This window comes from Mustela putorius, unplaced genomic scaffold (assembly GCF_011764305.1).
Source record: "Mustela putorius furo isolate JIRA1106 unplaced genomic scaffold, ASM1176430v1.1 tig00000407_pilon_pilon_pilon, whole genome shotgun sequence".
Lineage (NCBI taxonomy): Eukaryota > Metazoa > Chordata > Mammalia > Carnivora > Mustelidae > Mustela > Mustela putorius.
In genome coordinates this window covers 29,951,616-29,963,925 of record NW_025421373.1, presented here as the reverse complement: position 1 = coordinate 29,963,925, position 12,310 = coordinate 29,951,616, and the positions used below count along the sequence as shown (strand labels likewise).

Below are 12,310 nucleotides of genomic sequence, written 5' to 3'. Positions count from 1 at the left end.
ACACAATGATTTTGCACAAAGGAAAAAAAAATGAAAGTCATATACTCCTTTCTTGCTGATTTAAGAAGGCTTTTTAAAAATATCTATCTAACATGTTCAAGTATTGCCATCCATCAGCAAAAGACATCTATTTGGATAATTAATTTGTTTTTCCTTGGCCTCTTCATAGTATCTGAAAAAAGTCAATGTAATACATGTTAGCTTCTCTTGAATTAGGTCTCTTTCTGGATCCTTAGCAAACATACACAGAGAGAGAGAGAGAGAGAGAGAGAGAGAAATACATAAACACATCTTAACCTACTTCCCCCAGAAATAGAAAGTGAAGAGAATCCTAAGTGACAAATTCAGTGGCCTGCCATGTACTATGCATTCTCCCAAGACTTGCACCTCTCCCAGGAAAACATGGTTCAGAGATTTGGGGGGACAAAGGGCAGAACCTATAATACAGAAGGCAAACCAGTGGCCTGTGTGTAAAGAACAATTTGTAGGGGCACCTGGGTGGCTCAGTCATTAAGTGCCTGCCTTCGGCTCAGGTCATAATCCCAGGGTCCTGGGACCCAGCCCCACATGGGGCTCCTGCTCAGCAGGAAGCCTGCTTCTCCCTCTCCCACGCCCCCTGCTTGTGTTCTCTCTCTGGCTGTGTCTCTAATAAATAAAAATCTTAAAAAAAAAAAAAAAAGAACAATTTGTAGATGTGTTCTATTTGTTCTATGTGTTCTATTTGTTCAGCTTGTCTGCTGTTTTTTTTAAAAATCTGAATTCATTGTCAACATTTAAAAAACATCTCTGAGTTTCTGACTTCTCTTGAACAATTAGGAGATCTGGCGTGATAGAACCTGCATTCCTGCACAGTGACAGCCAGCTGGAGTCAGCAGGAGCTCATAGAGGGGTAGTAACCCTAGTTCCCAGACTCCATCATATTTCCATGTCAGAAAGACAGTCTCACTGCCATTTGTTATTATCCTTGAGGGTTGTTTTTTGGTTTTGTTATTGTTTTTTCCCTTAGATTTGACTAGAGCAACAGAAGGCACATAGACCAATGGTACAGAATATAGAGTCCAGACGTAACCCGTGCATATATGGTCAACTAATTATTGACAAGGGCATCAAGAACACACAATGGGGAAAGGACAGTCTCTTCAATGGTGTTGGGAAAACCAGGTTATCCACATGCAAAAGGAGGAACTAGACCATTCCCTTGTACCACTCACAAAAATTAACTCACAATTGGTGAAAGACTGAACCATAAGACCTGAAACTGTAAAACCCAAAGAAGAAAACATAGGGGAAAGGATTATTGACATTAGTCTTGTCAATGATTTCTTAGATAAAACACTAAAATAAGCAAGTGAGATTACCTTAAACTAAAGAGCTTCTGCATAGCGAAGGACAGTCAATAGATTGAAATGGCAACTAAGGAATGAGAAAATATTCACAAAACAGATCTGATATGGGTTTAATATCCAAAATACGTAAAGAAGTTATACAATTCAATAGCAAAAAAATAATAATATGATTTAAAAATAGGCAAAGGACCTGAATAGGCATTTTACCAAAAAAGATATACAAGCAGCCAATAGATAAATGAAAAGATGCTCACATCACTAATCATCAGAGAAATGGAAATCAAAACCACGATATCACCTCAGATCTGTTAGAATGACTGTTATCAAAGAGAGAAAGAACAAATGTTAGAAAGGATATAGAGATTAGGGAACCCTTATATATTTGTGGGATTGTAAAAATGGTAGAACCATTATAGAAAACAGTGGCACTACCTCAAAAAATGACAGATTGAACAACCATATGATCCAGCGATTTTATTTCTGGGTGCATATCTGAAGGAATTGAAATCAATATCTCAAAGAAATATCTGTACACCCTTGTTCATTATGGCATTATTCACATATATGAGATAATGCAAATGATCTAAGTATCTGTCAACAGATAAATGGCTAAAGAAGATGTGGTACATACATCTCTACCACACATGTATCTACACATACAATGAAATAACATTCCTTGAGAAAGAAGGAAATCCCTCCATTTGCAAAAACATGAATAGACCTTGAGGATATTATGCTAAGTGAGATAAGTCAGACAAAGACAAATATTATATGTTATCACTTATATGTGGAACTTACAGAATATAAAATATATATAAAATATAAAAATAAAATATATGTCAAACTTGTAAAAACAGAGTAGAATGTTGGTTACCAGGGTTTGGGGGGTGGGAAAATTGAGGAGATGTTGTTTTTAAGAATACTAACTTGCATTTAGTAGATAAATAAGTTCTAGAGCTCTAATGCACAGCATAGTGATTATAGTCAACAATGTTGTATTATAAACTTCAAAGTTGCTAAGAAAATAGATACTAACTGTTTTCACCACAGAAAAGAAATGATAATTATGAGATGTGATAGAAGTGTTATCTAACACTAATGCTTGTGTAATCATATTACAATATATAAATGTATCAAACTGACATGTTATTTACTTTATACTTACACAATGTTGCATGTCAATTATATCTCAACTAAAAATTTAACTAGTTAATTATTTTTTTAATAAAGGAATTAAAATAGCTTTCAAGACCACATCTCTGTCTAAATTGGGAAAATGAATGGCAGACTGAAATAACCACATATTGGAAGAAAAATGGGAGAAAACTTAAAGTCTTCTGAGGAATCTTATGGAATATGTGTCAGCCATTTGAGTTTGTGTATGGTGTAAGAGAATGGTCAAGTATCATTTTTCTATACATAGTTGTCCAATTTTCCCAGCACCATTTATTAAAGAGAGTGTCTTTTTTCCAGTGTGTATTTTTTCCTGCTTTGACAGGAAAGATTATTTGACCATAGAGTTGAGGGTCCATATCTGGGCTCTCTACTCTGTTCTACTGGTCTATGTGTCTGTTTTTGTGCCAGTACCATGATGTCTTGGTGATCACAGTTTTGTAGTAAAGCTTGAAATCAGGCAACATGATGCCCCCAGTTTTGTTTTTCTTTTTCAACATTTCTTTAGCAATTCGGGGTCTCTTCTGGTTCCACACAAATTTTAGGATTGTTTGTTCCAGCTTTTTGAAAAATACCGGTGGAATTTTGATCGGTATGGCATTGAAAGTACAGATTGCTCTAGGCAGTAGAGACATTTTTAACAATGTTTATTCTTTGGATCCACGAGCATGGAATGCTCTTCCATCTTTTTTGTCTTCTTTAATTTTTTTCATGAGTGTTCTATAGTTCCTTGAGTACAGATCCTTTACCCCTTTGGTTAAGTTTATTCCCAGGTTTCTTTGGTTCTTGGTGTTATAGTAAATGGAATCGAGTCTCTAATTTCCCTTTCTATATTTTCATTGTTAGTATATAGGAAAGCAACTGATTTCTGTACATTGATTTTGTACCCTGCCACATTACTGAATTACTGTATGAGTTCTAGTAGTCAGAGGGTGGAGTATTTTGGATTTTCCATATAAAGTATCATGTCTTCTGTGAAGAGAGAGAGTAAGACCTCTATGTGAGGCAGGAATCTATCAAAATCATAGAGGAGAACATAGGAAGTAACCTCTTTGACATCAGCCACAGCAACTTCTTTGAACACATGTCCCCAAAGGCAAAGGAAACAAAAGCGAAAGTGAACTTTTGGGACTTCATCAAGACCAAAAGTTTCTGCACAGCAAAGAAAACAGTCAAGAATACAAAGAGGCAACCCACAGAATGGGAGAAGATATTCACAAATGATACTACAGGCAAATGGCTGATATCCAAGATCTATAAAGAACTCCTCAAACTCAACACACACAAAACTGATAATCATGTCAAAAAAATGGGCAGAAGACATGAACAGACACTTCTCCAAAGACAACATACAAATGGCTAACCATCATTAGCCATTCGTCATCATTAACCATCAGGGAGATTTGAATCAAAACCACATTGAGATACCACCTTACACCAGTTAGAATGGCCAAAATCAACAAGATAGTAAACAACAAGGGTTGGAGAGGATGTGGAGAAAGGGGAACCTTCTTACACTGTTGGTGGGAATGCAAGTTGGTGTAGCCACTTTGGAAAACAGTGTGGAGATTCCTTAAGAAATTTAAAATAGGGGCACGTGGGTGGCTCAGTGGGTTAAGAAATTAAAAATAGAGCTTCTCTATGACCCTGCAATTGCACTACTGGGTATTTACTCCAAAGATACGGATGTAATGAACAGAAGGGTCATATGTATCCTAATTTTCATAGCAGCAATGGCCACAGTCGCCAAACTGTGGAAAGAACCATGATGCCCTTCAACAGACAAATGGATAAAGAAGATATGGTCCATATATACAATGGAGTATTATGCCTCCATCAGAAAGGATGAATTCCCAACATTTGTATCAACATGAACGGGACTGGAGTGCTGGTGTGCTGAGTGAAATAAGTGAGGTAGAGACGGTCAATTATCATGGTTTCGTTTACTTGTGGAGCATAAGAAATAACACAGAGGACATGGGGAGATGGGGAGAAGACGTGAGTTGGGGGAAATCAGAGGGGGAGACAAATCATGAGAGATGGTGGACTCTGAGAAACAAACTGAGGGTTTTGGAGGGCAGGGGAGTTGGGGGTTGGGTGAGCCTGATGGTGGGTGTTATGGAGGGCATGTATTGCATGGATCCCTGGGTGTGGTGCATAAACAATGAATTTGGAACACACACACACAAATTAAATTAAATTAAAAAAAAAAAAACCTGTTGGCTGGAGATAAAAGCCTTTATCCACTTAATCCTGCCTCCATTGGTGGAGGGTCATCCCATGATATGTTAATGTCCCCAGAAAACCAAAGGAAGCCAGAGAGAAGAGCATGAAGTAAAGTGGCAGCCTTGGCTGGCATCAGTGGCGAGGTCAAGAAGATGTAAAATGGTGTACACAGGATATCCTATATAATGACTGTGGTCAACTATTTCATTTCTGGAAACATCAGTTTCCCCTTCTATAAGGTAGGTTAACACGAGTGCTTCCCTTTTAGGAATGTAGGGGGAATATAATGAAATAATCCCTGCAAAACTCATAGCAAAATGCCCAGCACATAGTTCATGCTAATGAATGGTTGTTTCTAATATAAACTCCTACCTCCAGGACTACACAGTATGGAGGACCTTTACTGACAATTCTGCAGCAACAATCAATGAAACCAAACAATGATATTTATAATCTCAGTATTCACTTAGTGAGGGATTGAAATTGGATGCTGCTCAGCCAGTTCTGTTCTATAAACATGTATTATTTTGCCTTCCCCCTATGCCACTACAAATACGTATAAATATATACGTATTTGTATTTGTATTATATATATATTTGTATTTGTATTTGTGTTTTATATATATATATATATATATATTTGTATTTGTATTATATATTTTTAATTATAATTATATATATAATCATATATAGCTTATATATATAGAATATAAAATATATATATATTCAACAGAAATGGATTGCCCACCCTTAAAAATCAGAAAAATTCATATAAAATTCAGATTTCTAGCTCACCCTTGAGAAATAGAAAGGTCTGACCCCACCGAGTGGCAGCATTGCCACTGTGAGCTGGAGCTGAGTAGTGGAAGTAGTGGTGACCCTTTCAAATGGGGCATGCTTTTTCCAGTTTGCCACTATCCTCTCCAAGTCCATTTCACTCCTACGCAACCTACTGCCCCCGTGGACATTTGCATCTGAAACTCCTGGACTGATAGCTAACCTAGAAAGGCAGGGTTCCTGGAAACCCTGTCAGGACGCAAGTTGGAAAAATGCCTGAGACGACAAGGCCTTTGTTTTCCACTGAGACAGCTGAAGAGCCACCCCCGAGGCTGCGGAACTCCAAGTGCCTGTGATGGAGAGCTAAGTGAATCCTGCTGAGGTGAGAGTGTGTGGTTGCGGTGAGTCTGGCTATTACCAACCTGAGGCTGAGGTCACCCCAGCTGCTCCCGGTGCCTGCAACTCTGTTTATTTCATTCTGGTTCATACCAGAGATTTATTTTTATGAACAGTGAACATTTTTTGCAACATTCCCTCATTTAACCTTCATTATCAAAGTCTCTGCCCAAAGCCCATATAAGCACCATTATTGCCCATATAACATTTTCCAACATAAACCATTTAAGTCATTTTTTTTCTCATTTTTATTTATTTCTCTTCCGTTACATTTCATTTGAAATGTGCATGGGGGAGAATATGTCTTGTTTTTATGTTGTCTCATATAGACTATAAGCCCTAATGGTGGGGGCTGCCTATTTTGGAGGTTAATAAGCAATGGGGACATTCATCATTTGGAACAAACAACCAGGATATTCTGGCCTCTTAAAAAAAGTACTAGAAAGGAGTTTTGTGTGACTGGGGATATTGAAAGGAAAATAAACCAGCTTCTTTGTCTCTCCAGAAAGTCAAGAAAAGAAGAAACATGGTGGCTCCAAGAAAGGAAGCCAAGAAGATTAAAAGCACAGTGTTATAATATTACTTTTCAAATCACCTACTAATATGCAAATTCTATGTGGAACATGATAGTTTGTGTATCCCTGCATGCTAGTACCTGGCCAGGGTCTGCTACAAAGTGGGTAATTTAACAAAACTTGTACTTGACTCTAAGAAACTCAACTCAACTGACTTAAGCAAAAATGGTAATATGCTAACTTACATAGCTGAAAGTTCAAGATCTGTAGACACATCTGTATGCAAAAACTAAGTGTGTTTAGGATTCAGCTTTTCCCCCTAGCCCCTCTAAATATTCATTCTACTCTCCCCCTATTGATTTTACCATAAACAGACTCTCTTCTGTTGATAATCAGCTGTTTACCAAAAACTTTAGGCTTACATTCCTATAAACTCTAGTAACTCTAGTAATAGAAATAGAGAGAGGGGGGCGCCTGGGTGGCTCAGTGGGATAAAGCCCCTGTCTTTGTCTCAGGTCATGATCCCAGGGTCCTGGGATCGAGCCTCGCACTGGGCTCTCTGCTCAGCGGGGAGCTTGCTTCCTCCTCTCTCTCTCTGCCTGCCTCTCTGCCTACCTGTGATCTCTCTCTGTCAAACAAATAAATAAAATCTTTAAAAAAGAAAGAAAGAAAGAGAGAGAGAAGAAAGGAAGGGAGGAAGGGAGGTAGGAAAGAAGGAGAAGGGAAGGGAAGGGGAGGGAAGGGGAGGGAAGAGGAGGAAGGCAAAGGAAGGAAGGGGAGAGGGAGGAAGGGACGAAGGAAGGGAGAAAGAAAGAGAGAGAGAGAGAGGAAGGGAGGAAGAGAGAGGGAAGGAAGGGAGGAAGGGAGAGAAATCAAAGAAGCAGGGAGAAGGAAGGCAAGCAGGAAGGAGAAGGGAGAGGGAAAGAACAAGCCTCTTTCCCAGCAGCCCCATCAGTTTGGATCTCTGAGCAAATCACTGGTCAGAGGTAAGAACTGCATGTATCTGAAGCCCTATCCTTGAGGACTGAAATTGGCCAAAGGTAGAGTGCATGCTGGGTGGGCAGAAACAGTAAAGGTCCACAAGAGAAGGCATGAATGATGCTGTTGCATGAAGAGAACCACAGGAACCAGGAGCCCTGGGCACTTCCTCCCAGCTCTGGAGTAACCAGTGGGGAAGTCTTGCAAGTTCAGTTTAATTATGCATAAGAAAGCAAAGTTGAAAAACAATTGACAGTCATCAGCAAATCTACTAACTGGCAGGAGTCACAGCTACAAAAACAAATCATTAGGAAACCATGTGCTAGAAAAAAAGTAGAAGTAGGTGCAAGATGCATCTTTGAAGGTTTATCTTTGAAGTCCCCCCAGAAGCAGAACCTGAGATTAGGATCTGAGTGGAAATAATAGATTTTGGAAGGCAATCTAGGAAGCAGGGGTAGAGTAATGGGGAAGTAAGCTGAAAAGGATGCCAGTATAAGGGGGGCTATTACACTACTATATATGTGTGTGTATTACACATACTATACACTACTATTACACTACTATATATGTGTGTGTATATATGTATACATACACAAACACAGATACACACACACATATATATATGTGTGTGTATGTATATGGGGGGCTATTATACTACTCTCTCTCTCTCTATATATATATGCCAGCATAGGGGTGCTATTATACTAACACACACACACACATATGTATATGTTATGTATATATTTATGTATATATTATACATATATAGCAGTCTAATATTAGTATATATATAATCACCTGTAATATATAATATGTTATAGTTACCACCTATAACAAATGTTATTATATAATTATAAGTTAATTATATTAAATTACAATATAAGTTACCATTGTGAGCAAGTAGAACATAATCAGCTGGGAACCCTGGGGTGAGTATAGACATGAACACAGGCCTCAGAATTATTTAGTAGGCAATGTGGGGGCTGATGGTGAAGAAACTGGGGTACATATTTATGGATGTCTATCACTGGCAAAAGACTGCTGGAGTATGGAGCAGTAATTCCCCAGGCGTTTCTGGCCTGTCCTTTGGGTGGACAGAGCAGGCTTCAGGGGCAAAAGGAAAGCCCTCAGGCAAGGAGGTGAACCCCGTGTGAGTGGTCAGGCGAACTGTATGCGGTGGTGGGGTCTGAGGCTCTGGGTGTGGCAGTAGCAATTTATGATCTTTGGGTAAAACAAATGCCACCGCTCTTTCCTAAAATGAGGAAATTGAACCAGAAAATCCCCGAGGGCATTTTTAATCAGCTCTAAAATTGTAAGATACAAGAGTTAGTCTGGCAAACTTATATTTTATACCTCCATGCCAGCATATTTCAGGCTAGTTCTAAAACAATTTAAAAATGTATGGGAAATGGGGTCCCTGGGTGGCTCAATGGGGTAAGCCTCTGCCTTCACTCGGGTCGTGATCTCAGGGTCCTGGGATCAAGCCCCATGTCGGGCTCTCTGCTCAGCAGGGAGCCTGCTTCCCCCTTCTCTCTATGCCTGTCTCTCTGCCTATCTATGATCTCTGTCTGTCAAATAAATAAATAAAATATTTTTTAAAAAATGTATGGGAAATGGGTGGGTTGGTGGGAGGTGGAGGCAGTTGGGAAAGTGATAACATTAATAGTTTTATGATCAAAAAGTCCAGGACTTCACACAAAAATGTATTCATCAAAATAGCTTAACTTGGGGTACCTGGGTGGCTCAGTCAGTTAAGCGTCTCTCTTCGGATCAGGTCATGATCCTGGAGTCCTGGGATCAAGGCCAGACATGGGGCTCCCTGCTCAGCAGGGAGTCTGCTTTTCTCCCTCTCCCTCTGCCACCCCCCCCCCCAGCTTGTGCTCTCTCTCTCTGTGTCAAATAAATAAATAAAATCTTGGGAAAAAATAAATAGCTTAACTTGCTTAGAAAGGATTTGCTTATATTTAATACCGTGGTCTTTGCCCTTGTACTTATAAGGTAGGATCACAGACTGCAGGCCATGCTAAGAGGACCCTCAAGGCTGTGGATTCATAGAGAAAATAACTCGAGATTAAAGGGTGGATATGAACTCCAGGTTCTTCAGACTCCTCACTAAGTGCTCTCCCTTCTGCATGGGCAGAGACAAGAACCAAGAGGCAGATGTAGCAAACAAGGCTTTATAAGAGTACTTGGTTTTTTTTATGTCCAGGGTCTTAGCTCTACACCATCTTCACACTTCACTTCCAAATCTTGCTCCTAACCCAAGGAGGTTGGTGATATTTGTTTATTATTTCTAGCATTTCTTATCCTTGGAAGTGTTTTAGTAGCTGTTAGGTCAACAGGGCCCCCAAACACTTTTGCAATAGGCCTGTGGCTCTGTGGCTCCCCTTTCCAACAAAACCCGTTTCTCAGAAATCTGCCTCTAAAACCCACAGCCTTGTGAACCTACAATTGGCCCTGTACTGGAGCATGAGAGTTCCAAGAGACAGGTTTCTCTTCTTCTCATTCCTTAAGATGTGTTCTGGTAAATTAGATCTCTTCTCAATTTTTTCTCTCCTTTTCTTTTTCCATTCCATAGAACATCACTATTGTTGCTTTTAAATGAAGCTTAAGAAATACATTTGATTGCAAAGGATGGAGCATTTAAAGTGGTAAGTCCGGGGATGGAAAAAATGAAAATCATGTAATCCAATAATAAACCATGACAATGGAGGGCAAACTCTTCCTGAAGCACTCTTGACGATAAAAGTCTCTAAATGCCTATGTGCTTAACTCAGAAAGAATCGCATTTCTCTCTTGGTCAAACACAGAATCAAACTCCTGGTAATTAATCGTCTCAGTACATACACAATACTGGATAGCTTGCAGTTGTTTTCCTCCCTCTGTTTGGGTCATTTTCTTAGAAAAGGACTTAATTGGGGCGCCTGGGTGGCTCAGTGGGTTAAAGCCTCTGCCTTCAGCTCGGGTCATGATCTGAGGTCCTGGGATCGAGCCCTGAATTGGGCACTCTGCTCAGCAGGGAGCCTGCTTCCTCCTCTCTCTCTGCCTGCTTCTCTGCCTACTCGTGACCTCTATCTGTCAAATAAATAAATAAAATCTTTAAAAAAAAAAACTGTTAAAAAAAAAAGGACTTAATTTAGCAGATTTGGGGAGTGATTTGAGCATTGCTGAGCCCCGTATATTTTATTGGGATGGGAAAAGGACACCATTTTCTCATAGGGAAAATGCTATTTGTGTTCCTATTTTACAGATTAGAAAACTGATCATATCTTCCTCTTTTCGTATATTCTAGGAAAGAAATACTAAAAACTATAGCTCTATTTACTACTTCCACTACTATAATTAATAATGACAAGTATTAATAATGCATCAATTGGCTTAATTAATTTCACTAGTTAATATCTATTATTGATCACCCAAAGTTCAAGATAGTGCCAGAAAACTACTGGTAAAAATAAGAGAAACAAGAAATTATACTCAGATATAACCAAAGAGTGTAATGGCACAACACAGTACCTTGAGAGCAATTGTATGCAGTGAGCATCCTTAAGCAAAATACTATTGTTGACCCACACTGTATCTGGAAGGAAAAATAGAGAAAATAAACACTGTGGTATTCTTAACAGAATTCTTACCCAATCTTGACATGTTTTTAAAACTAAAATGTATGAATATAACTCTTACTGAAACTTAGAATAAAAGTGGCACAATATGTATCAAATATCTTCGTTGATAGAGGTTCATAAGAAAGGATGCTTTTCTAAAAGGAACAGTAATAAAAATAAAATATTTAAAAATTGAACAAAATTGAACGAAAAATGTTTTTTCTTTGCTTTCTTTTAAATAGGAATAAGTGCTAATTTGGTGCTATTTCATGCTTGTATTACAATTAAATTGAATAAAATAAACTTGCGCGTGCGCACGCGCACACACACACACACACGTAATCATTTTCCAGAACTATTGATGCTTTCCTGATTTTTGTTTTTAAATGATGTCATGCCCTTAATTTGACAATATGAAGCAAAACATTTCTTCATGTAGAAGGCATTGTTTTCTTGACATGTAAAGAGTTTTTATAAACCTCCAAGAATAAGCTTAACAAACAACATAAGAAGAAAACAATAAAAACAATCTAATATAAATAATGCACAACCCAATAGAAAATGGGCAGAAGAGATATGAACAGAAAGTCCACAATAAAAGAAATACTTTGTTCAACTTTAGTTAAATCAAACAAAAGACACCACTTTGGTCTATCAGTTAAAATTTGGAAGACACTGTCAAAGAACATGTATTTCATTGGCCCCCAGATCACAATAAACATGGGAGGTAGCTCAAATGTTGGTCTCAATGTTCTTCATAAAGAGCACAATTGTTTTTTCCCTTTATTCTTCTTTTATCCCCAGGCTGTGATTTTTCTCACTTTGCCCTCTTCATATTTTCCCTCCAGCAACAATGTTGGCTATGTCTACATAGAATTCCTAATCCAAACAGTTGAATCAAAATATTTTTTAGATTGTGTATATAACATTAGAAAAGAAAAGTTCAATGACTCTAAATTGCTATGTAGAGAAAGTTAAAACCATGAAGGTACTCATTATTAAGATCTTACTTTGGGGTTGCTGTTTTTTTTTTTTTAAGATTATTTAGTTAGTTATTTTAGACAGAGAGAGAAGGAGAGAGAGAGATTGAGAGAGAGAACATGCAGGTGTGAGTAGTAGGAGGATCATAGGGAGAGAATCTTCAATTAGACTTCTCTCTGAGTCCAGAGCCCACAGGGAGCTCAATCTCATGACCCATGAGATCATGACCTGACCTGACCAAGAGTCAGATGCTCAACTGACTAAGACACGCAGGCACCCCTAAACCCTAGACCCTTAGGTTTTAAATACAGTA

At 38.5% G+C, this 12,310-nt stretch overlaps 1 long non-coding RNA gene across 1 annotated transcript in view; it reads right to left on the bottom strand.

Moving 5' to 3' along the window:
• Nucleotides 1–10,992, bottom strand: part of LOC123391943 — a 73,075-nt gene extending 62,083 nt beyond the window's left edge. Inside the window, exon 1 of the long non-coding RNA XR_006606631.1 lies at nucleotides 10,928–10,992. This is a non-coding gene — a long non-coding RNA (uncharacterized LOC123391943). The remainder of the gene's footprint in view (nucleotides 1–10,927) is intronic.
• Nucleotides 10,993–12,310: the final 1,318 nt, after the last annotated feature.